Source organism: Paramormyrops kingsleyae, chromosome 2 (assembly GCF_048594095.1).
Source record: "Paramormyrops kingsleyae isolate MSU_618 chromosome 2, PKINGS_0.4, whole genome shotgun sequence".
NCBI lineage: Eukaryota > Metazoa > Chordata > Actinopteri > Osteoglossiformes > Mormyridae > Paramormyrops > Paramormyrops kingsleyae.
The window spans coordinates 37,374,907-37,399,711 of record NC_132798.1 but is presented as its reverse complement, the minus strand read 5'-3'; the positions used below and the strand labels follow the sequence as shown (position 1 = coordinate 37,399,711).

Here is a 24,805-nt window from a genome sequence, read left to right as displayed (position 1 = left end):
CATTATAGGAAAACGTGTTTTCGTGAAGTAATCATGACAAACTATCACAAAATGAAGATTTCATTATAACTTGACATTCTGAGTTCATTTCATGAAACCTGCGCTTCCCCTATAAGAGTTCGACCTACCATTATACGAAAACGTGTTTTCGTGAAGAAATCATGACAAACTAACACAAAATGAAGATTTCATTATAACTTGAAATTCTGAGTTCATTTCATGAAACCTGCACTTCCCCAATAAGACTTCGACCTACCATTATAGGAAAATGTGTTTTCGTGAAGAAATCATGACAAACTAACACAAAATGAAGATTTCATTATAACTTGACATTCTGAGTTCATTTCATGAAACCTGCACTTCCCCTATAAGAGTTCGACCTACCATTATAGGAAAACGTGATTTCGTGAAGAAATCATGACAAACTAACACAAAATGAAGATTTCATTATAACTTGAAATTCTGAGTTCATTTCATGAAACCTGCGCTTCCCCTATAAGAGTTCGACCTACCATTATAGGAAAACGTGTTTTCGTGAAGAAATCATGACAAACTAACACAAAATGAAGAATTCATTATAACTTGACATTCTGAGTTCATTTCATGAAACCTGCGCTTCCCCAATAAGAGTTCGACCTACCATTATAGGAAAACGTGTTTTTTCGTGAAGAAATCATGACAAACTAACACAAAAAGAAGATTTCATTATAACTTGACATTCTGAGTTCATTTCATGAAACCTGCACTTCCCCTATAAGAGTTCGACCTACCATTATAGGAAAACATGTTTTCGTGAAGAAATCATGACAAACTAACACAAAATGAAGAATTCATTATAACTTGACATTCTGAGTTCATTTCATGAAACCTGCGCTTCCCCTATAAGAGTTCGACCTACCATTATAGGAAAACGTGTTTTTTCGTGAAGAAATCATGACAAACTAACACAAAAAGAAGATTTCATTATAACTTGACATTCTGAATTCATTTCATGAAACCTGCGCTTCCCCTATAAGAGTTCGACCTACCATTATAGGAAAACGTGTTTTCGTGAAGAAATCATGACAAACTATCCCAAAATGAAGATTTCATTATAACTTGACATTCTGAGTTCATTTCATGAAACCTGCGCTTCCCCTATAAGAGTTCGACCTACCATTATAGGAAAACGTGTTTTCGTGAAGAAATCATGACAAACTAACATGAAATGAAGATTTCATTAGAACTTGACATTCTGAGTTCATTTCATGAAACCTGCGCTTCCCCTATAAGAGTTCGACCTACCATTACAGGAAAGCGTGTTTCCGGGAAGAAATCATGACAAACTATCACAAAATGAAGATTTCATTATAACTTGACATTCTGAGTTCATTTCATGAAACCTGCGCTTCCCCTATAAGAGTTCGACCTACCATTATAGGAAAACGTGTTTTCGTGAAGTAATCATGACAAACTATCACAAAATGAAGATTTCATTATAACTTGACATTCTGAGTTCATTTCATGAAACCTGCGCTTCCCCTATAAGAGTTCGACCTACCATTATAGGAAAACGTGTTTTCGTGAAGAAATCATGACAAACTAACACAAAATGAAGAATTCATTATAACTTGAAATTCTGAGTTCATTTCATGAAACCTGCACTTCCCCAATAAGAGTTCGACCTACCATTATAGGAAAATGTGTTTTCGTGAAGAAATCATGACAAACTAACACAAAATGAAGATTTCATTATAACTTGACATTCTGAGTTCATTTCATGAAACCTGCACTTCCCCTATAAGAGTTCGACCTACCATTATAGGAAAACGTGATTTCGTGAAGAAATCATGACAAACTAACACAAAATGAAGATTTCATTATAACTTGAAATTCTGAGTTCATTTCATGAAACCTGCGCTTCCCCTATAAGAGTTCGACCTACCATTATAGGAAAACGTGTTTTCGTGAAGAAATCATGACAAACTAACACAAAATGAAGATTTCATTATAACTTGAAATTCTGAGTTTATTTCATGAAACCTGCGCTTCCCCTATAAGAGTTCGACCTACCATTATAGGAAAACGTGTTTTCGTGAAGAAATCATGACAAACTAACACAAAATGAAGATTTCATTATAACTTGACATTCTGAGTTCATTTCATGAAACCTGCGCTTCCCCTATAAGAGTTCGACCTACCATTATAGGAAAACGTGTTTTCGTGAAGAAATCATGACAAACTAACACAAAATGAAGAATTCATTATAACTTGACATTCTGAGTTCATTTCATGAAACCTGCGCTTCCCCAATAAGAGTTCGACCTACCATTATAGGAAAACGTGTTTTTTCGTGAAGAAATCATGACAAACTAACACAAAAAGAAGATTTCATTATAACTTGACATTCTGAGTTCATTTCATGAAACCTGCACTTCCCCTATAAGAGTTCGACCTACCATTATAGGAAAACATGTTTTCGTGAAGAAATCATGACAAACTAACACAAAATGAAGAATTCATTATAACTTGACATTCTGAGTTCATTTCATGAAACCTGCGCTTCCCCTATAAGAGTTCGACCTACCATTATAGGAAAACGTGTTTTTTCGTGAAGAAATCATGACAAACTAACACAAAAAGAAGATTTCATTATAACTTGACATTCTGAGTTCATTTCATGAAACCTGCACTTCCCCTATAAGAGTTCGACCTACCATTATAGGAAAACATGTTTTCGTGAAGAAATCATGACAAACTAACACAAAATGAAGATTTCATTATAACTTGACATTCTGAGTTCATTTCATGAAACCTGCGCTTCCCCTATAAGAGTTCGACCTACCATTATAGGAAAACGTGTTTTCGTGAAGAAATCATGACAAACTATCCCAAAATGAAGATTTCATTATAACTTGACATTCTGAGTTCATTTCATGAAACCTGCGCTTCCCCTATAAGAGTTCGACCTACCATTATAGGAAAACGTGTTTTCGTGAAGAAATCATGACAAACTAACATGAAATGAAGATTTCATTAGAACTTGACATTCTGAGTTCATTTCATGAAACCTGCGCTTCCCCTATAAGAGTTCGACCTACCATTATAGGAAAGCGTGTTTCCGGGAAGAAATCATGACAAACTATCACAAAATGAAGATTTCATTATAACTTGACATTCTGAGTTCATTTCATGAAACCTGCGCTTCCCCTATAAGAGTTCGACCTACCATTATAGGAAAACGTGTTTTCGTGAAGAAATCATGACAAACTAACACAAAATAAAGATTTCATTATAACTTGAAATTCTGAGTTCATTTCATGAAACCTGCGCTTCCCCTATAAGAGTTCAACCTACCATTATAGGAAAACGTGTTTTCGTGAAGAAATCATGACAAACTAACACAAAATGAAGAATTCATTATAACTTGACATTCTGAGTTCATTTCATGAAACCTGCGCTTCCCCTATAAGAGTTCGACCTACCGTTATAGGAAAATGTGTTTTCGTGAAGAAATCATGACAAACTAACACGAAATGAAGATTTCATTATAGCTTGAATTTCTGAGTTCATTTCATGAAACCTGCGCTTCCCCTATAAGAGTTCGACCTACCTTTATAGGAAAATGTGTTTTCGTGAAGAAATCATGACAAACTAACACGAAATGAAGATTTCATTATAACTTGAAATTCTGAGTTCATTTCATGAAACCTGCGCTTCCCCTATAAAAGTTCGACCTACCATTATAGGAAAATGTGTTTTCGTGAAGAAATCATGACAAACTAACACGAAATGAAGATTTCATTATAACTTGAAATTCTGAGTTCATTTCATGAAACCTGCGCTTCCCCTATAAGAGTTCGACCTATCATTATAGGAAAATGTGTTTTCGTGAAGAAATCATGACAAACTAACACGAAATGAAGATTTCATTATAACTTGAAATTCTGAGTTCATTCCATGAAACCTGCGCTTCCCCTATAAGAGTTCGACCTACCTTTATAGGAAAATGTGTTTTCGTGAAGAAATCATGACAAACTAAGACGAAACGTAGATTTCATTATAACTGGAAATTCTGAGTTCATTTCATGAAACCTGCGCTTCCCCTATAAGAGTTCGACCTACCATTATAGGAAAATGTGTTTTCGTGAAGAAATCATGACAAACTAACACGAAATGAAGATTTCATTATAACTTGAAATTCTGAGTTCATTTCATGAAACCTACGCTTCCCCTATAAGAGTTCGACCTACCTTTATAGGAAAATGTGTTTTCGTGAAGAAATCATGACAAACTAAGACGAAACGTAGATTTCATTATAACTGGAAATTCTGAGTTCATTTCATGAAACCTGCGCTTCCCCTATAAGAGTTCGACCTACCATTATAGGAAAATGTGTTTTCGTGAAGAAATCATGACAAACTAACACGAAATGAAGATTTCATTATAACTTGAAATTCTGAGTTCATTTCATGAAACCTACGCTTCCCCAATAAGAGTTCGACCTACCATTATAGGAAAATGTGTTTTCGTGAAGAAATCATGACAAAATAACACGAAATGAAGATTTCATTATAACTTGAAATTCTGAGTTAATTTCATGAAACCTGTGCTTCCCCTATATGAGTTCGACCTACCATTATAGGAAAATGTGTTTTCGTGAAGAAATCATGACAAACTAACACGAAATGAAGATTTCATTATAACTTGAAATTCTGAGTTCATTTCATGAAACCTGCGCTTCCCCTATAAGAGTTCGACCTACCATTATAGGAAAATGTGTTCACGCGTAGAAATCATGACAAACTAACACAAAATGAAGATTCATGAAAACACATTTTCCTATAATGGTACGTCGTTCTATTGTAGGGGATGCGCTGGATTCATGAAATGAAGTCAGAATTTCAAGTTATAATGAAATCTTCATTTCGTGTTAGTCTGTCATGATTTCTTCATGAAAACGCATATTCCTATAATTGTAGGTCGTTCTATTGTAGGGGATGCGCTGGTTTCATGAAATGAAGTCAGAATTTCAAGTTATAATGAAATCTTCATTTCGTGTTAGTTTGTCATGATTTCTCAATGAAAACACATTTTCCTATAATGGTAGGTCGTTCTATTATAGGGGATGAGCTGGATTCATGAAATGAAGTCAGAATTTCAAGTTATAATGAAATCTTCATTTCGTGTTACTTTGTCGTTATTTCTTCATGAAAGCACATTTTCCTACAAAAGTAGGTCGTCGATTATACGGGAAGCGCTGGTTTCATGAAATGTCAGGATTTCAAGTTATAATGAAATCTTCATTTCGTGTTAGTTTGTCATGATTTCTTCATGAAAACACATTTTCCTATAATTGTAGGTCGTTCTATTGTAGGGGATGAGCTGGATTCATGAAATGAAGTCAGGACTTCAAGTTATAATGAAATCTTCATTTCGTGTTAGTTTGTCATGATTTCTTCATGAAAATACATTTTCCTATAATTGTAGGTCGTTCTATTGTAGGGGATGAGCTGGATTCATGAAATGAAGTCAGGATTTCAAGTTATAATGAAATCTTCATTTCGTGTTAGTTTGTCATGATTTCTTCATGAAAGCACATTTTCCTACAAATGTAGGTCGTTCTATCGTAGGGGATGCTCTGGTTTCATGAAATGAAATCAGGATTTCAAGTTACAATGAAATCTTCATTTCGTGTTAGTTTGTCATGATTTCTTCATGAAAACACATTTTCCTATAATTGTAGGTCGTTCTATTGTAGGGGATGAGCTGGATTCATGAAATGAAGTCAGGACTTCAAGTTATAATGAAATCTTCATTTCGTGTTAGTTTGTCATGATTTCTTCATGAAAATACATTTTCCTATAATTGTAGGTCGTTCTATTGTAGGGGATGAGCTGGATTCATGAAATGAAGTCAGGATTTCAAGTTATAATGAAATCTTCATTTCGTGTTAGTTTGTCATGATTTCTTCATGAAAGCACATTTTCCTACAAATGTAGGTCGTTCTATCGTAGGGGATGCTCTGGTTTCATGAAATGAAATCAGGATTTCAAGTTACAATGAAATCTTCATTTCGTGTTAGTTTGTCATTATTTCTTCATGAAAGCACATTTTCCTATATATGTAGGTACTCGATTATACGGGAAGCGCTGGTTTCATGAAATGAAATCAGGATTTCAAGTTATAATGAAATCTTCATTTCGTGTTTGTCATGATTTCTTCATGAAAACACATTTTCCTATAATTGTCGGTCGTTGTATTGTAGGGGATGCGCTGGTTTCATGAAATGAAATCAGGATATCAAGTTATAATGAAATCTTCATTTCGTGTTAGTTTGTCATGATTTTTTCATGAAAACACATTTTCCTATAAAGGTTGGTCGTTCTATTCAATTCAATTTTATTTATATAGCGCATTATCACAACATTACATTGTCTCAATGCGCTTTACATTTCTGCCTCGTAAGTACCCCCCATTGAGTAAGCCAAAGGCAACGGTGGCAAGGAAAAACTCCCTAAGAGGATGAAACCTTGGGAGGAACCAGACCCAAAGGGGGAGCCCATCCTCCAGGGGCCGGCAGATGAGTCAAACAAACAAGATGAAATGACTAAGCTAATACAGACAAGATGAAATTACTAAGCTAATACAGGGGTTGAAATATATGTCTCAATGCAGCGGCCGACCGGTGCAGGCACGTGGTGCTTGATTCACGATGGCAGGATTAATAGAGACACAGCCGCAGGATGGATGGCGAGGCATTGTGTTGAGCCAAGGGCAGGCAGGTTGGAGGGTAGTTGCCGGAGGTGGAGGTAGTTGTCTTGCAGGCAGCAGAGGCATAAATTCTTCAACGACATTGTGCTCCAGGGAGCACACCCCAGAAGGGGTGAGGGAGGAAGTAAGAATAATTGTGTATTAGCCAGAGTTGAGGAAACCAGAGGCAGTGCAAGCAAAATGATCAAGTGCAATATTCGTCTAGGCTCCGGCAGATCTGAGTATAGCAGCATGAGAAAGAGGGAGAGACAGGCGGGAACACAGGCATGGGGACTTCCTGAACATCAGCACTCTAGTGTAAAGCTAGAATGACAGCACTGACGCCTCAGTTTATCCAAAGCCAATGACACCGATCCCCACCCAGCTCATCACCTCATACTGTTAGTCTGACTGGGAGTGAGGGACTAGCTGGAACCAGAACTAGGTTTCCTATACGCTAAGCTATACAAGTGCGTTTTTAATCTAGACTTGAAAAGCGAGAGTGTGCCTGAATCCCGCACATCCGCCGGGAGACCATTCCACAGCTGCGGAGCTCTGTAAGAGAATGCTCTGCAGCCTGCCGTAGCCCTGTGTACTTTAGGAACTAATAGATATCCTGCTCCTTGTGAACGAAGCAGGCGAGAAGGGTTGTAAGGGACCAGAAGATCATTGAGATATTGTGGTGCAAGGCCATTCAGAGTTTTGTAAGTCAATAGTAAAAATTTGTAGTCAATCCTAAACTTGACCGGTAGCCAGTGCAGGGAAGACAGGATAGGGCTAATGTGATCAAATTTTTTAGTTTTTGTTAGAACTCTGGCAGCTGCATTTTGTACTAACTGAAGTTTATGTAGGGATCCAGATGGACAACCCGAAAGGAGGGCATTGCAGTAGTCCAATCAAGAAGTTATAAAGGCATTTATTAGTTTTTCTATTGTAGGGGATGCGCTGGTTTCATGAAATGAAATCAGAATTTCAAGTTATAATGAAATCTTCATTTCGTGTTTGTCATGATTTCTTCATGAAAACACATTTTACTATAATTGTCGGTCGTTCTATTGTAGGGGATGAGCTGGATTCATGAAATGAAGTCAGGATTTCAAGTTATAATGAAATCTTCATTTCGTGTTTGTCATGATTTCTTCATGAAAACACATTTTACTATAATTGTCGGTCGTTCTATTGTAGGGGATGCGCTGGTTTCATGAAATGAAATCAGGATATCAAGTTATAATGAAATCTTCATTTCGTGTTAGTTTGTCATGATTTCTTCATGAAAGCACATTTTCCTACAAATGTAGGTCGTTCTACTGTAGGGGATGCTCTGGTTTCATGAAATGAAATCAGGATTTCAAGTTACAATGAAATCTTCATTTCGTGTTAGTTTGTCATTATTTCTTCATGAAAGCACATTTTCCTATAATGGTAGGTCGAACTCTTATAGGGGAAGCGCAGGTTTCATGAAATGAAGTCAGAATTTCAAGTTATAATGAAATCTTCATTTCGTGTTAGTTTGTCATGATTTCTTCATGAAAACACATTTTCCTATAAAAGTAGGTCGTTCTATTGTAGGGTATGCACTGGTTTCATGAAATGAAATCAGGATTTCAAGTTATTATGAAATCTTCATTTCGTGTTTGTCATGATTTCTTCATGAAAACACATTTTCCTACAAATGTAGGTTGTTCTATTGTAGGGGATGCGCTGGGTTCATGAAATGAAGTCAGGATTTCAAGTTATAATGAAATCTTCATTTCGTGTTAGTTTGTCATGATTTCTTCAGTATTTTAGTAGAGTGTAAAACTATATAGCACAATGGAATACATGCAAAAATATACATTGCAATTTATAGGACTTTAATTTATAATTTTCTACTTCTATGTGTGCTAAATGTTGTAGTGGCTTTTTTAAAAATAACTGTGTAAATCTGTTAAATAGTATTCCTGTAAGCGCCAAATGTTGCTTTTGTTAAATGTTGTAATATCCCAGGTGGAACACGGGGTGGCGCATGTAATTGTTTCAGGTATAAAGGTAGCAAACTCAATGTTGTGGGCAGGTCGTTTGACCCGGAAGGGCAAAGGGTTTTTGACCGCTTACACTTACGTGACGCCGAACAAGCAACGCTTTGTTGTGCGGCTTGTCACAAACTTACTGGTGATACCTGTTATGTGCTGCATTGGAATAAATGGACATCTTTGTATTCAACATCAAGATTCGTCTAATTGTGTAGCATATACAGCAACCAAAGTTAACTAGGGTAAGTCTAGCATCGTTACCATCAAGTGTGTCAGCCAAGCCATGCCCGGTGTCAGGCACCTCAGTAGTTTGGTAGTAGAGGCTGCAAGAAATAAGTTTCACCACCTCAGCATTAGTGGCCTTCCTACACAACCTAACACAGTGGTTAGAAATCCTGGTCTTCTAGTAGATTCAGATCTATGTTTTGATGCTCACATAAGAAGTATTACTAGAACTGCGTTTTATCATCTACGAAACATAGCCAAGCTTCGTAAGATGCTCTCACTTCGTGATGCAGAAAAATTAATACATGCCTTCGTAACTACCAGACTAGACTACTGTAATGCCCTCCTTTCTGGTTGCCCGTCTGGTTCCTTAAATAAACTTCAGCTGGTACAAAATGCGGCAGCCAGACTTCTCACAAACACAAAAAAATTTGATCACATCACACCAGTCTTATCCTCCCTTCATTGGTTACCAGTTAAGTCTCGGATTGACTATAAAATACTGAATATAAAGCACTGAATGGCCTTGCACCAGACTACCTTAATAATCTGCTGACCACATACAGTACAATCCCCCACGCTTGCTTCGATCTCACGGTGCGGGATATCTGTTAGTACCTAGGGTAGAAAGATCTACGGCGGGCTGCAGAGCTTTCTCCTATAGAGCTCCTCAGCTGTGGAACGGTCTTCCACCGGATGTGCGGGTTTCAGGCTCACTTTCAATATTCAAGTCTAGACTAAAAACACACCTGTTTAGTTTAGCTTATAGGGACACTAGTTCTAGCTCTAGCTAGCTTCTCACTCCCAGTTAAACCTATAGTGTGAGGTGTAGAGCTGGGTGGGGATCGGTACCATTGGCTTTGGATAAACTGAATTGACAGTGATGTCACTCTAGCTTCACAATTGCTTGTGGGATTGGAGTGCTGACATTTCAGGGACTCCCCATGCCTGCATTCCCACCTGCCTCTCCCTCCTACTTATGCTGCTATAGCCATATCTGCCGGAGCATTGCACTTCATATTGCACTTATCTAACTTTTAGCACTGCCTATAGTCTCCCTTATTTTGTCTAATTGCATGTATTTCCACCACCTTCTCCTGGGGGGTGCTGCCTGGAGCCCTCAATCTATCAAGATGTCCAGCACACCCTGCAACATGTGACGTCGCCACTACCAATGACGACCGTGCATCCAGCTCGCCGTTCTGCCTGTGTCATCTTCCTTGTTTGACCCGCTCCCTGCCTTCTGGCTGCCTGGCGATTGGAGGGAGTGGTGGCACCGGCTTGTCATCTCCCCCCTGCTCCCTGTTTCAGATTTAACTGTATTTGACTTTCCCTGCCGGCCCCTGGAGGATGGGCTCCCCCTTTGAGTCTGGTCCCTCCCAAGGTTTCTTCCTTCTAGGGAGTTTTTCCTTGCCACTGTCGCCTATGGCTTACTCACTGGGGGCTTTGGGTGGGGATGCTGTAAAGTGCTTTGGGACAATGTAATGTTGTGATAATGCGCTATATAAAAATAAATTTGTTGTTGTAGACCAAACTCCTTTAATATTAGTCAAAAACCTGGCTCAATTCGGACTTTTAGTAAACAAAGTTGGAGTCTGTTTTGTGGATTATCGTTTGGATGTACGTGGGCCTATTGGTGAAGAGGAGTTTTGTTTGGATACCAAAATCAGCCACGGAGTAAGAATTAAGGAACTGCACGGCACCCAACGAAAGGGTATTTGTAGCGCTATAATTTTTTGATGGCCATTGCATTTGTGTGCACACATACCCGGGTATAAAAAACAAACTCAAGCGTTAAAGCCGGTAGGCTGACTGTGTAAACTGTGAACTTTGTGTGACTGACGTCACTTCGAACTGTCATTTAAATTGACTGTTTATCATGGAGATGCGCGATATACATGCAATTGGACAGATTGCAACGCAAAACGCTGGTATAGCCAGTGTGGTTAGCGGTGCTGAGCACCAGCAGTCTAAACGCGCTGAAGCGCTTGCTGATAAATTAGTTACTTTGCAAACGGACAGAAAGTTTAAGTTGGACAAAGCCAGCGTTATCAAAAAATCTATGCAAGGATTAAGTAAGGGATAATGTACAGGCAGCCGGTAGTTATCGCAGAAATAAGCCCCGACAGTGTGATCAGAACCCGACGCGAAGCGGAGGGTCTTGTATCACACTGAAGGGGCTTATTTCGCGATAACTACCGGCTGCCTGTACATTATCCCGCTTATTACACGGCTACTTGCCACATAAGGAAAAAAAAACTGGACATGAATATGAATTTGAAACATTTTATTGGCATATTTGTTTTAAATTAACATTTTTAAACGGTAATCTTTGTTGGCGCGGAGGGATTTTAAACATACAAGTAGTGAACAGTCTCATCCTACCATGCTACACATTAAAAAACAACCAGAACAGTTAAGAGCCTCACCTGGCCAGAAGCAGTCCTATGCGTTATTACTTTGGAGCAGTTATTATTTGAAAAGAACGAACCTGCAAATGTCTCAACTGACCAATCAGAATCAAGCATTCCAGAGAGCCGTGTAATAAGGAATGATAAACCATAATTACAAATTGCTCTGACGGAACTGATAGAAACATGTAATGATGCAAAGCGTATTCATGAGTCTTTGTTAAGTTTATTACCTGTTGATGCAAAGGATAAACATGAGACTTGGTTTAAAGCAAAATTGATATCTATCAATGAGGTTATTTCTGAAACAAAGATTCTTTTTTCAACGTGTCCTGAAAATAAGAATGTTGCTATGTCTATTGTTTTATCTGAAATGTTAGATGTTGGTCAAAATGCAAATGGTCATGATAAATCTAATATGGGTTCTAAAACTGAGAGTGGGGATGATGTAACTCAAAATGAAAGTGTGTCTAATGGTAGCAAATGGTCACATAAAAGTGTGTGGATCCAGTACATCTTCGGCTAGGATAAGGGCTGAGGCTGAGAGCGCTGCACTTGTTGCTAGGGCTGCAGCTTTAAAGGAAAAGCGCGCCCTGGAGGAGTAGGAACAGCAATTAAGGAGGAGAAGGGAGCAACTCGACATAGAGGCAGAGTTGGCTGCATTTGCAGCGAAGTTGGCTGTGCTACAGGCCTCTGATCAGAAAGGTTGTTCTGCAGCATCCTGCGATGGCATGAATTCCTATGTGGAAAAGGAAAAAGGGAAAATGGCTCCATCAAATGTCTTAAAACCTAAAGTAAAGGAATTCCAGTCTGGATCAAAGCTAACACAACATCTCTCTGCCAAAGGACCTCTACCACCTAACAACCCATTGCTACAAGATGCTACAAGAACAGAGCTGTGGTGCCGGGATAATGCTAAACATCAATGCAACCCCTCTGACATACAGCATGAACCAGCGTACAATAAGCGGAACTTGGAAATCAGGCAAGAGCCAGGACGGCGAAGACCTTTAACAGACCATCTTGCTAATAGTACTCAATCACCGGACCTACTGGCCATTATGCAAAGGCAAAATGATATTACAGCAGCCCTGGTCCAACAACATCATACGTCATCATTGCCAGCAAGGGAAATTCCTTTGTTTGACGGGGACCCTCTCCAATTTAGACCATTCATTAAAGCCTTTGAACAGGGTGTAGAGAGCAAAGCTGAAGGTGTAGACTGTCTGTATTATTTGGAACAGTTCACCAGAGGACAGCCACAAGAGCTGGTGCGTAGCTGTCAACATATGACATCTGAACGTGGCTACACAGTGGCAAAGGGCCTTTTGCAGGAACACTTTGGCAATCCATATAAAGTTGCTACAGCTTACATGAAGAAGGCTTTGGCCTGGCAAAAAATTAAGCCTGAGGATGTGGAAGCACTGCAAGCCTACTCATTGTTTTTACGTGGCTGTTGTAATGCGATAGGGGAACTTAAATACCTACAGGAATTGGACATACCTGTAAACATGAGGACCATAATCTCAAAACTTCCATTTAAAATAAGAGAGCAATGGAGAACTACCGCTCATGATATCATGGTAAGGGGACACATCATTGTTTATTCCAGTTTATTGAGCGTCATGTTAGAATCCTTTCTGACCCTCTCTTTGGCAACATACAGGATGCACTCCTTGGAGTTTCTGTGTCAAGGCCTACATCAGGGTCTAAAGGACAGCCTAGGAGCCATGTAAGGGGCAACATTGTGGCTACTACTGTAACCTCTAAAGATGTGTCGGAGGATGCAAAGGAGGAACTGTTGGATACAGAGAATGTGGTGAAAGTGAAGTGCCTTTGTTGCAAGCAGCGCCACTTTCTGGAGGAATGCAAGCAGTTTGAAGTAATGAAGCACAAAGAGAAGATTCTTTTCCTGAGACAAAGGAGAATTTGTTTTGCATGTCTACGCATTGGTCACACGAGTAAAGACTGTGAGAGGCGTTTGGCATGTAAAATTTGTGAACAGTCTCATCCTACCGTGCTACACATTAAAAAACAACCAGAACAGTTAAGAGCCTCACCTGGCCAGAAGCAGTCCTCTTTACAAACGTGTGGACATACAGGGGCCGGTAATGACCAGTGTGTCCTATCTATCCTTCCTGTCAAGGTGAAGTTTGCAAAGGGAGACCGCGTCATTACAACCTACGCTTTTCTGGATCCGGGGAGTTCAGCTACGTTCTGTTCCGAGCATCTGATGCGGAAGTTGAAAATCATGGGCAAAAGAACTAGTTTCCTATTGCAGACAATGGGGCAAGAAAGGTTTGTGCCAGCATACTCTTTGTCCAGCTTGGAGGTGGCTGGTCTGGACAGTAATAACTTCTATGCACTCCCTGAAGTATTTACGCAGAAAGAAATGCCAGTTACTGTGAATAATATGATGACATCTGAAGATCTGAGTAGGTGGCCGTATCTGTCAAAGGTGCACATCCCAAGTGTGAAGGCAAATGTTGACCTGTTAATAGGAATTAACGCACCCAAGGTATTAGAACACTGGGAGGTCATCAATAGTTGCCATAATGGTCCATATGCAATTAGAACCGTGTTGGGATGGGTGGTCAATGGCCCACTGAGTGGAAACAGTGATGCACCATTATCCTCTGTCACAGTGAATCGCATCTCCCTGCAAAGGCTCGAAGATATACTCACCAGTTAATACAATCAGGACTTCAGTGAGAAGGCAGAGGAAAGGGAAATGTCCCAAGATGACATCAGATTTATGGAAATAATGGAGAATTCAGCAGTTTTGCAGGATGGAAGGTACTGTTTAAAGTTACCCTTCAAAAAAGGGGATGTTTCTCTGCCCAATAATCTGGCAGTAGTGAAGCAAAGGATGCACGGATTAAGAAGAAGATTCTTGCATAACGAAAACTTGCACCAAGAGTATGCAGTGTATGTGAATAGCCTCATTGTTAACACCTATGCAGAGCCTGTGGCCCAGCAGAAACTCCAAGGCGAGCCTGGCAAAGTGTGGTACATTACTCACCACGCAGTTCGCCACCCAAGGAAAGGAACCCTTCGGGTTGTGTTTGATTGTGGAGCCACGTTTCAAGGTGCGTCCTTGAATAAAGAGCTGCTTCAGGGCCCTAATTTTACCAGCTCACTGCTTGGGGTCCTGCTTCGCTTTAGGGAGGAACCAGTGGCATTTATGGGTGACATACAGGCCATGTTTCACCAGGTAAAGGTTGCTGAGGAAGACCGGGACTTTCTCCATTTTCTGTGGTGGCCTAATGGAGCAGTGGCGGAGCTAGACTTTTAAAACAGGGGTGGCAAAGGGGTGGCAAGGTATTATTTTGGGGGGTCAATATACAAAGTGTTCAATTACACTAAAAATAAATTATTTTCCACAAAATGTATACAGATTAATTAAAGTTTTTATTTTCCAAAATGTACACAATTATATATGTATTAAGTATACAGCAAAAATAGAATAAGTATTCAAAGTGCTCCTTGGACTAATCAAGTCCAGTAGTAAACAAAAACTGAGGTAAACTTGGACCTGTCAAAACAAGGCAGGACAAGGCAGTTGTACACATTCAAATATGTACCACAAGAATAATAATAGAACAGTATGTATGTATGAGAGTGTATGTGCGAGTGTGTGTGTGTAGGCTATATGAGTGAGCTTGTGTATGTGCGAGTGAAAGAGTGTGTGAGACAGCTTGCGATGACTGGTCGGAAAACAACGTGTAGTCTGACATGTTTCTTGTCCACGACGTGACAAAATTTTTAGGAGTCAAAATCGTGTAATCTGACACAGCGACTATCGTAACAGACAAAAAAAATCGATTCGAATCGTAAATCGAGTTTTTTATTTAAAAATCGCCCAGCTCTAATTAATGCTAAGCACTACAGTGCAATGTCTCCCTTACTTCCCGTTAAAACAGTACTTCGTTTAATTTAATACCAATAAAAGCCGTACATACCAGCAAAAACGCTCTACATCGATCCCACGTGTGCTGCCGCGATGTTTTGGAGCCGTTTGGAGCACGAAATACCTGCGTGTCAGCTTAACCAATGAAAAGTGTAGCAGCAACAGCACGCTGCACGCTTGTGCGTGCTGCGTAAGGATGCATTCACGTTCGCTGGGAGATTTGAGAAATGTTCGTAAAAATCAAACAGTGTAATGTTTTCAGCGTGGTGGCAACAGGGGCGGCAAGGACTTCGTCTGGCCCAACTAGCCCTCTAGCTCCGCCACTGTAATGGAGATGTCACTCAAGACCTGGTACAATACAGGATGACCATGCACCTGTTTGGAGCTGTGTCTTCTCCAAGTTGCGCAAGCTATGCGCTGAGGAAAAGTGCTGATGATAATCAGTCTGAGTTTGCGGCCAGTGTATGTCAAGCGGTCAAGGAAAACTTTTATGTAGACGATGTTTTGAAGAGCTCAGCCCCTGAAGGGGACGCTATCCAGATGATCAAAGGCCTAATGGGATTGTGTCAGAGGGGAGGTTTTGCTTTGGAAAAGTGGATCAGCAACAGCTGTGCTGTTTTGCAGGCCATCGCAACAGAGCAAAGGGCTAAGGATTTAAAGGAATTAGATTTGGATCGAGACAAGCTCCCAATGGAAAGAGCTCTGGGTCTGCTATGGTGCGTAAAAAAATGACACTTTCAGATTCTGGATTGAGATAAACCAAAAGGCATTTACCAGACATGGTATGCTATGAACCATCTGCTCAGTGTACGATCCTCTAGGCTTACTGGCACCTGTGACACTGCCTGCAAAGGTGATGCAGCAGGAATTATGTAGAAGAGGTTGTGCATGGGACGATTCCTTGCCAAATGATATCTTAAGCCTATGGAAAACATGGTTGGAAGATTTAAATAAGCTTAATATCATTAAAATACCCAGATGTGTCAAGCCCGTGGACTTCGGTGAAATAGCGCAGAGCTATTAGTTATGTTCTACGTCAGCAGACGCTGGATGATGATAGTCTACATACAGTGTTCTGTAAAACAAGGACAAGACTGCTATAGCAGTGAGTGAAGTGTAATTTGTCGGCCATTGTTTCCAGTACGCAGATATATTATTTGATATTTGACTTGTGTATGTTTCACATCCAAACCGGACTGAAATTACGACGTGCTATGAAGAAAACAGATTGAAGGAGATTAATAAAAGAAACGGCAGTGGTCTAATAAATCCAAATTGACATTATAATATCCGAGACGGTATTTTTTATTTTTCACCAGAAACAGTTATCGATGAGACAGAAAACGATTTTAAGCGTTTAGCAAGTTAAACGGAAATGTGATAGCACGCATATGTCTGCCCGATGTAAGTAATTTTCGTCTAAAGGATGTAATACTCCACCCGTTTGGTAATTGGAAAGACGTCTATATACCAGGACAGTTTCAGACCGGTAGCCGATGTAATCTGGGTTCTGTATCACGAAGCAGTATTTCTTGTCGTATGTGAGGAGCCTGGGCAGAATGTAAGTGAACAAAGATAAGGTTAAAATAGACATATATGCAGCCGATCGAGTCTGAGGTAATTACGACATGCGGCCTGTATCATGAAGCAGCATTTATTTGCATATGTGAGGTAGCCTGGGCCGAATGTAAGTTAAGAAAGATAAAGTTAGTGTAAAGTGCATGGGTATACCTTAAATCCAACAAGCTATCTGGCTACATAAGAGACCCCAAGTCGTAATCACATCAGATTAGCGTCGATTGCAGATCAGACACTGTCCTCATAGGAACGTCTTGGCAGGTAGCGAACAACTGTAGCAAACAAGTGTGGGTAATTAATTAAAACTACTATCATTGGCACTAAGGTAAAACAGCTTTACGTTTTATTAACTTCAATAACGGCGCATGCCATAACTGTCACGCCTCCCGTGGGCGTGACAGGACAGGTGTAGCTCTTTCATCCGTGGATGACGGCTTAGTTAAAAGGGGAGAACTCACGCATTGCCAGTGCGAAGTATTAAGCCGATGAAAAGAAGCTATACCGAGCGATTACTAGTCTTCCGTCTCCCCGATCTCCCGTACCTGTCACAGTTACCTGTTTCTGTTCCTTCCTTCCACAGCCCCGCACCCGCTCCTGACTTACCTGTTCCATCCAGTCCGACTCCCTGTGTCCTGCCCTCCGTGTGTTCCGCCGTCCTGTGCTTATCCTTCGGATTGACTCCCTGGCTTCTGACCTTCCTGCCTGCCCTTCGACTACGATCCCTGCTCACCGCTCTTTGGTTTTGTTTGCTTCGGCTTGCCCCAAGGGAAGCTCTCGGGCTGCGCGTCTCCGCTCCCCTGCCGGGGATGGCAGCGCTTCCCATAGCGGAGTGCACGGGAAGCTTCGCCTGTGTATTATCGCTTGCCCTATTAAACTTCGGCATTTCTCGCATTTCTGGGTCCTCGCTTCTCTCCGCCTGTCTCGTTACAGTAACTGTATGTGTAATGCTAGTAATATTTTTTTTTGTGGAAGGACGTGTGCTATGTGGGGTTAACAGTGAGACCATTAAGCATTCAAGCAAATTTTGTTTGCCGCAGAAAAAGTCCTATTTCACTTGTGTACTTAATGGAGTGAAGTTAAATTTGTAGTTAAAATCCTCAGTTATATTAAGTATACACTTTGAAATTTGATTTAAATATATCTGTATTTTATTATGTAGTCTGAAATGTATGTATGTAATTACAGTGAGCATCAGAAGAAGCCATAGGGGGGACACAAGGGCACAACCAAAGGTATGCTTTGTTTTGTCCATTGCTGAATATTTGGGATGTATTCACTTTTCCATCTCAATGCATAAAGGTTTTGTAGTTTTTTTTAAAGGAATCTTTATGTAATTATGAAATTGTGCATTTCAAGGGAAAATGTATCATTTGTGTTAAATAGCACTATTAACAGCACTGCATGTTAAGTAACACTGTTTTACCACATATTTTCCAAATACTGAACTCCAGCTGCAACCCTTTATCATTAGTCTATCAATCTGACTCATTGTTTCCCAGAATTTTGTCTCATAGTGGTGGGTTGTATGCATAGAACAAAAATACACATAAATATAATGCGGATTAAAGACACACACTTGGTACATGTTAATCATGGTTTAGGAGAATGTTGTTTGGTATATGAGGACAAGTTTAACATAGCTGCTATTAAGTGTATAGAGACAATTGGATTAAAGGCAGACACACACACAGCTGACATGTTAATCATGGATTAAGTGGTCAGGAATATTACTCTTTGTGCATGAGGCTCACATTTAAGACATGATTATAATTTAACCCATGTATTTCTTGCATTCTACTTACCAAAGTTAATCTAAATACTGACAGCTGCTTTTCAAGCCTACTCAAATGTATTTCCAATACATTTTTAGGTCAAGTTTTACTGGTTCAATCAACATAATTTTCAGTTATGTGTCAACAAATTTTTATCTTTGTCTTGTACTAAGGGTGATGCCCTCCTCTCAGTTTCCATGACATCTGAAAGTATTGACCAGGTATGCATATGTGTGCTACATTATGAAGATTTATACTATTTTTGTAGAGTGCAGACTTTAGGTATGTAGTCTTATCATATGTGATCCAGTTCAACAGATTGTATAATATAATGCTAAAGAGAACTTGCACTGTGTCATTTCAGTTGACATTTAGTCAGAAATTTTATGTAGTTTGATATCTGTATGCATTTCTAGTTTAAGTAGACAGGACCTGGTATAGGACAACAGGTTAACATAGTTATACCTAAATGTGTGTACAGAAAATTTGGATTAAAGACACTTACACCTGGTGCATATTAGTCATGTAATATTAGTTCCTTATATAACTGAATTCAGTCTGCCAATTGATCTGTGGCATGGGCGTAAATCCCGGGGGGGACGGAGGGGACATGTCCCCCCCTATCCAAGGGTTGTCCCCCCCAAAAAAAAAAAAATATATATATATATATATAAATAAAAAATCGCACTATTGTGAAAAATATATGTATGTATATCTAAAATAATTCTGTAAGTAGTAAGAAAAACAAACGCAAAAAATGCAACAGTTAAGTTCCCCCTCCCCTTCCTCACAGTGGTTTGGCCAACTGCCTGCTTTCCCAGTTCATATCGCCTACTCCACGCACACGAGTCAGGGGTATGGCTCAATTAATGTTGAACTCCAGTAAGTAGGGTATTTTATTCACTTTAAATAAAGCGATTCTCTTTAATGTAGTTGATGCAGACTCATTCATAAATTAGTTGCGGCAAAAATGCTGATTACCGATGTAATTTTCCATGAATCTGCTATATTAGCGATTAAATTATTACTTATCTAGTTAACGTTAGCTTGTTTACAATAGCTTGTTGCATAGTGCACTGCAACTAACACGCCAAAGCCGTTTCCCATGCATTGTTTTATTTGTGACGACTTGGCATAATGTTAACTTAACATTAACGGCCACAATTAGCATATTGTTTAGCTGTGCATTTACTAAATGAGCACTGTGCTACGTCTGAACTGACCCCACTGTATCTTTTTGTATAATCAATTTCTATTATGCATTTAAAGTCATGTTTAAATTTTATTGTATGTTGATGGCTTGACTGTAAACAACATAACAAACAATGCAATAAATAGTTTTGAAGAAAAATCTGCTTTGTCATTTAACCTGAGAAAACCTTTGAAAATAACCATAATGACGCAGTCTCCATGCTACAATGATAATAGACCTTTTTCACGGAAACCGGAAATACGTAATCGTAGGGTAAACTTAGTTCCGGTCAAGCGTCAATGCATTAGAAAACCCGGGATCAGAGAAAATTCAGTAGAGAATATATACAACCTATCTGACAAATTTGCCCAAATTTACATTTGCAGATGTTGCTAAACTCGTGGAGGAAAACTCCGTCACGAGAAAGAGCAAACTTGATAAAGGCTACAAATTTTTCCACGAAGAATTTGTCCATAAGTATCAAGGTAACTGTTACTGAATTGCTCACCATTTGTAATTTTTAAAGGAAAGACATTAACGGCTTTTGTTAATGTTTAAAGGTAGAAAAACTTTAGATGTATTTGTTAATAGGTAAACAAAAATGTGTTATTTTAAATGAGTATAAATATATATACCTTAACATTAGACGCAAGATGAACACCCTACACACGCACACAGAAAAGCCCGGACATTTGCACAAACGCACAAACAAGAGTGGGGCTTTAGAGTTTGATAATCAAAAAACACTTAAAATGTATAAGGATCGCTTTGTTGTAGAAAAATTTTTAAATAGTGTGAGCGTGATGTAAATCATTTAGGCAACAAGAATTGAGTAGCTGTAGGAACTATTGAGCAAAATTTAGCAACAAGCATCAAAAAACATTTTAGCTGTGTTTTGTTAATTTTAAAGAAGTTGGCCCTGTTTTTTCTAATTACATTTATTAGCTATAGGAACTGGTTCCCGGTATATTAGACTAGTGCCATGTTTCAAATAAACCCCTTAACCATAACGTTTTTAAAGTAACGAAGCACGTTTCGGCAAATGTGTTATTTTAAATAAAACACTCTAAGCACATCGACGGAACTCAGAGCTGCTATCAATGGATCTTCGCGTTTGGTGAAATACTTTTTGTATTTTACAATGAAATAAAACTGTTAAGCTGATTACGGCTTTCTCTCGTTTTTAAAAACTTGGGCTAAAATATTTGTGCTTGTTTCGCATTTGCTCTTTTTGACAGTGTTTCGCTCGGGCATGCCTCTAGTTGTTTAAAAGTTGGGCCTTGTGTCATTTGTGCTTAAAATACGGTGTTTGCTTCTGTCTGAGGTGAAGTGTCTGCTGCAGACGTAAGTGCTCCCCTTTTTAACTGTGAAGTTTGGTCCTTCATAGTGAGGGGTGCATTAGACAATAATGAAGGGGTAGTTTCACTATAATCCAAATATTAACTTACTAATGTTTAATAACACAGTGTCTAATATAATGCAGACACTAAAAACGGGAACTGGTAGACAAGAAAACAGGTCAAGATGACCTCGTCCTAAATAGATTGAGGGGTTAATCATTTAAGAATGCAACTAATAATTCTTCCCGACAGTAAAAGAACAGGAACCGAGCAGGTCAGGAGGACCTTGTTCCCGACAGTAAGAGAACAGGAACCGATCATGTAGCTGACACTTATTTTTACTCTTTTCTGGGGACAGGCACACACACTAACTAGAGCAAAAGTCAAAATCTGTGGTAGTCACGTAGGTGGAAAAGTACAGAAAAGGGGGGCCACACCCCAAAAGGCCTATAAAGACCTAGAGCCGACACCTATGGTTCGAGCTTCTCCCTGTACATGCTGAATGTATGTCAGATAGTTGCTCCCAGATTGCAATCTGTTACAGAATAAACTGGTGACCTGCAACCACTCCTCGACTGTGCAGTGAATCTCTTCTCATCAACGGACTCCGGCGGAGTGGTGACTCCAACAATTTGGGGGCTCGTCCGGGATGAGCAGGAGATTCCCAAGATTCAGCTAAGTTGACGCAGCCTACCTGGACACCGAATACTGCGAGGCGCCGACTGTAAGAGGTAAGCAGAGCCTGTTATGCCGAAATCTGCATATTGGATATTTCAAATTAAGCAGTCTGAAGTGTCCAGGGGCCCGTCTGTAAATTAGCACAAAGAGGAGATTGCGGGTATCAGAGTTTTATCTATGAATTGGGTATCCATTGGGGTTTAAGGAGTGTATGCACCTAGGGCGGGTGTAAAATAGGATTTTAAGGAACGGAGGGTCCGGGACCCTGCCGAAAATAGGATTTTAAGGAACGGAGGGTCCGGGACCCTGCCGAAAATAGGATTTTAAGGAACGGAGGTAAAATAGGATTTTAAGGAACGGAGGGTCCGGGACCCTGCCGAAAATAGGATTTTAACCCCCTGGGGTCGGCGATCCCGCCGGCGGGATCTGACAGAATTCTCGTGAGACCGTTTAAATAACTCCGCGAGTTTTTGTCATATACACATTTTAAAAATACCCTCAGAAACTTTGGTCGGTCTACTTTTCAAATATATATAGGTAGAAACTAAATATATTTTTACAGCTTCGTGATACGAATTGAAAGAACAAGAGTGACTGACTTAAGCGTCTGCGTCTCGAAGCGGCTCTGATCACCCACCCACTTGCAAATCGCGCTATTCGCATGATAATAACATGATAATCCGACAGTTAGTATTGGGTGAAGAAATATGTGAATACGCTCATTGTGACCGAAATAAACAAGAGCACATGTCTGGGTAGTGTTTACACTGATCGGCTACAATATAGCACACGGATACGTCTCTGCCGCTGAAGCTTTGCGCTAGTGTTGGCACTTTCAGCAGCGAGGCTCATACCTGTGTTCATAGCTCAGTGGGCTAAGCCTGTGTGCCTGCAATCACGTGGTCGCCGATTCAAACGCAGCGTATTTAGAACGTGAATAGCGATCTTCCGCTGAGAGCGGTCCTACACGCTCCCGACGCAAGTAAAACAAAGGTGACACGATTTGCTTTTTTGCCTATTTAACCTAATTTTAAAAACTTTAATACTTCTGGAATACAATGGAAGTTTTGAAAAGAAGACAGATAACGGATTTAGTCAGTGTTATTTTCATGATTCTACATAATGATTTCAGCGAGATATAAACTGAATTACACGAGAAAGATACGCGGTCGATGATGCCCTCGTCCCCAGAGCGTCAATAATAGTCACTGCATCATATTTATCGCTTTCTATATTTATATAGTCACAGTTTTTCATTTTTCATTCCATCTATCAATAAACTGTGAAAGGGATTTTATTGTTGCTACTTTTCTTGCGTTTCAAACTGCCTTTCCAAAGTGATGGGTGTGGGGTGCAGTGACATTCCAGACTGATGGGCCATTGACAGTATGCAAACTACTACAGGTGTGAGGATACCTATCTCATCAATATTCATTGTGAAGACCACTGACTTTGAGAAAAAGAGTGTCACTCCAAAGTTCTAACACTTTAGTAATCAAACCATATAAAATTTCTGAATGTCACGTTCACCTACGTGTAGCCAACCCCTGTGTCTATAAGCTTCAGAGCTCAAAAGTCTTACCTAGTAATGTCTATAATGTGATTTTTTACAATTTCTCAGCATGTCTGAAAATAGGTTTTTGAAAAGTATATGTTTAAAGTTGATTTTAACAAAAAATAGAATAATAACATTCTAAGAGGTCTCAGATTATTGGTGCTGAGTTTGTGCTGAATAAAAGCAAATGTATCACTTTGGGATAAATGTTTTTTAGATAGGTGAAATATTTAAAAATGTCAAGGCATGTCAGACTACCTCGAAAGTGGAAAAAAGGCCTCAGGCCCCAGGGGGTTAACTCTTTCACTGTCGCCGCCTAGTGGTTCGGACGCATACGTCCAAATTTTCAATAACAAAAAAAAATGACGTTCAATAAAAGAAACAAATGTATCAAATCAACTAAAAACGGCTTGTTACACTACAAAAAACCTTTCAGATATCTGTAGAAAGTTGCGCAATTTTTGTGCCATGGTTTTTTTGTAACAAGTAAAAATAAAATGACCATGGTAGCCATCTTTAAACGGGTTGAGTGTCAGGAAGTAAAATATAAGTGTTAATAAAATGAAAACTAAGCACTTCAAACTATTTCTTTCACGGCCAATACTTCATAAACCGTCACAGTATTAAGACAAAACACGCATTTTTCCATAAATATGACTGTAATGCTCTCAAATAGCTTGCTCACTCATCGCGGAAATCAATCACTGTAATCCTTCATTGTCAAGTATTTTTTCAGATATATGCAGGGCTTGTCCTTTAAGGTGCGCAATTGCGCATGCACGGCATCACGCGCCTTAAATGGTGAAGAGCTGCGCAAAGAAACGCGCGCCTATCAATAAAAAATAATTAAATTGTACGCGCCTCATAATTTGTCACGTGACCACTCGACGCTCCACGGAATTATTCATGACAACAATGGCATTGAAAAAAAGCATGGATAGCAAGGGTCATCCGTGTCAGAATGCAACGTTTTTGGGGATGGGAGGGATGGTTGTTGTTAAATAATTAATTCATAACGAATTAATTAATTGTAGCCTACCGTTTCCACTACCCGGTCTTTGTTTTACCCATAACCAAACCATAAATAAATAAAGATAAGTTACACACAAATTACCACCTGTCAATCACTTTTTCCGCGGGACGCTGGCATGAATAGGCACAGTGATCTGTGTCGTTATAATGGCGTCGACAAACTTGGTTAGTAAAAAAGGTGCAAATTCACCTTTCTGGCAATACTTTGGCTTTAGACCGAATGAAACAGGACAGCCACGAGATACGTCTGAAGTGGTGGGTAGGATTTGCGGTCAAGTTATCCGCGCAAAAGATGCGCAGACGTTCTGTTCGTTATGGTAAAACCATGAAAAAGGCATATTTGGTGTAGTTTATTTAATCTAATTTAA

The 24,805-nt window shown here is 39.6% G+C and overlaps 1 long non-coding RNA gene across 2 annotated transcripts in view; it reads left to right on the top strand.

Annotated features, from left to right (window-relative positions):
- The first annotated feature begins 20,116 nt into the window (after positions 1 to 20,116).
- The window catches only part of LOC140587641 (uncharacterized), a 28,951-nt gene continuing 24,262 nt past the window's right edge, over positions 20,117 to 24,805 (top strand). The window contains exons 1-2 of one of the 2 annotated variants that reach the window (XR_011989316.1): positions 20,117 to 20,317; positions 21,756 to 21,903. This is a non-coding gene — a long non-coding RNA (uncharacterized lncRNA). Of the gene's footprint in view, positions 20,318 to 21,716; positions 21,904 to 24,805 lie in introns of both variants that reach the window. The other variant, XR_011989315.1, reaches the window with a different exon arrangement.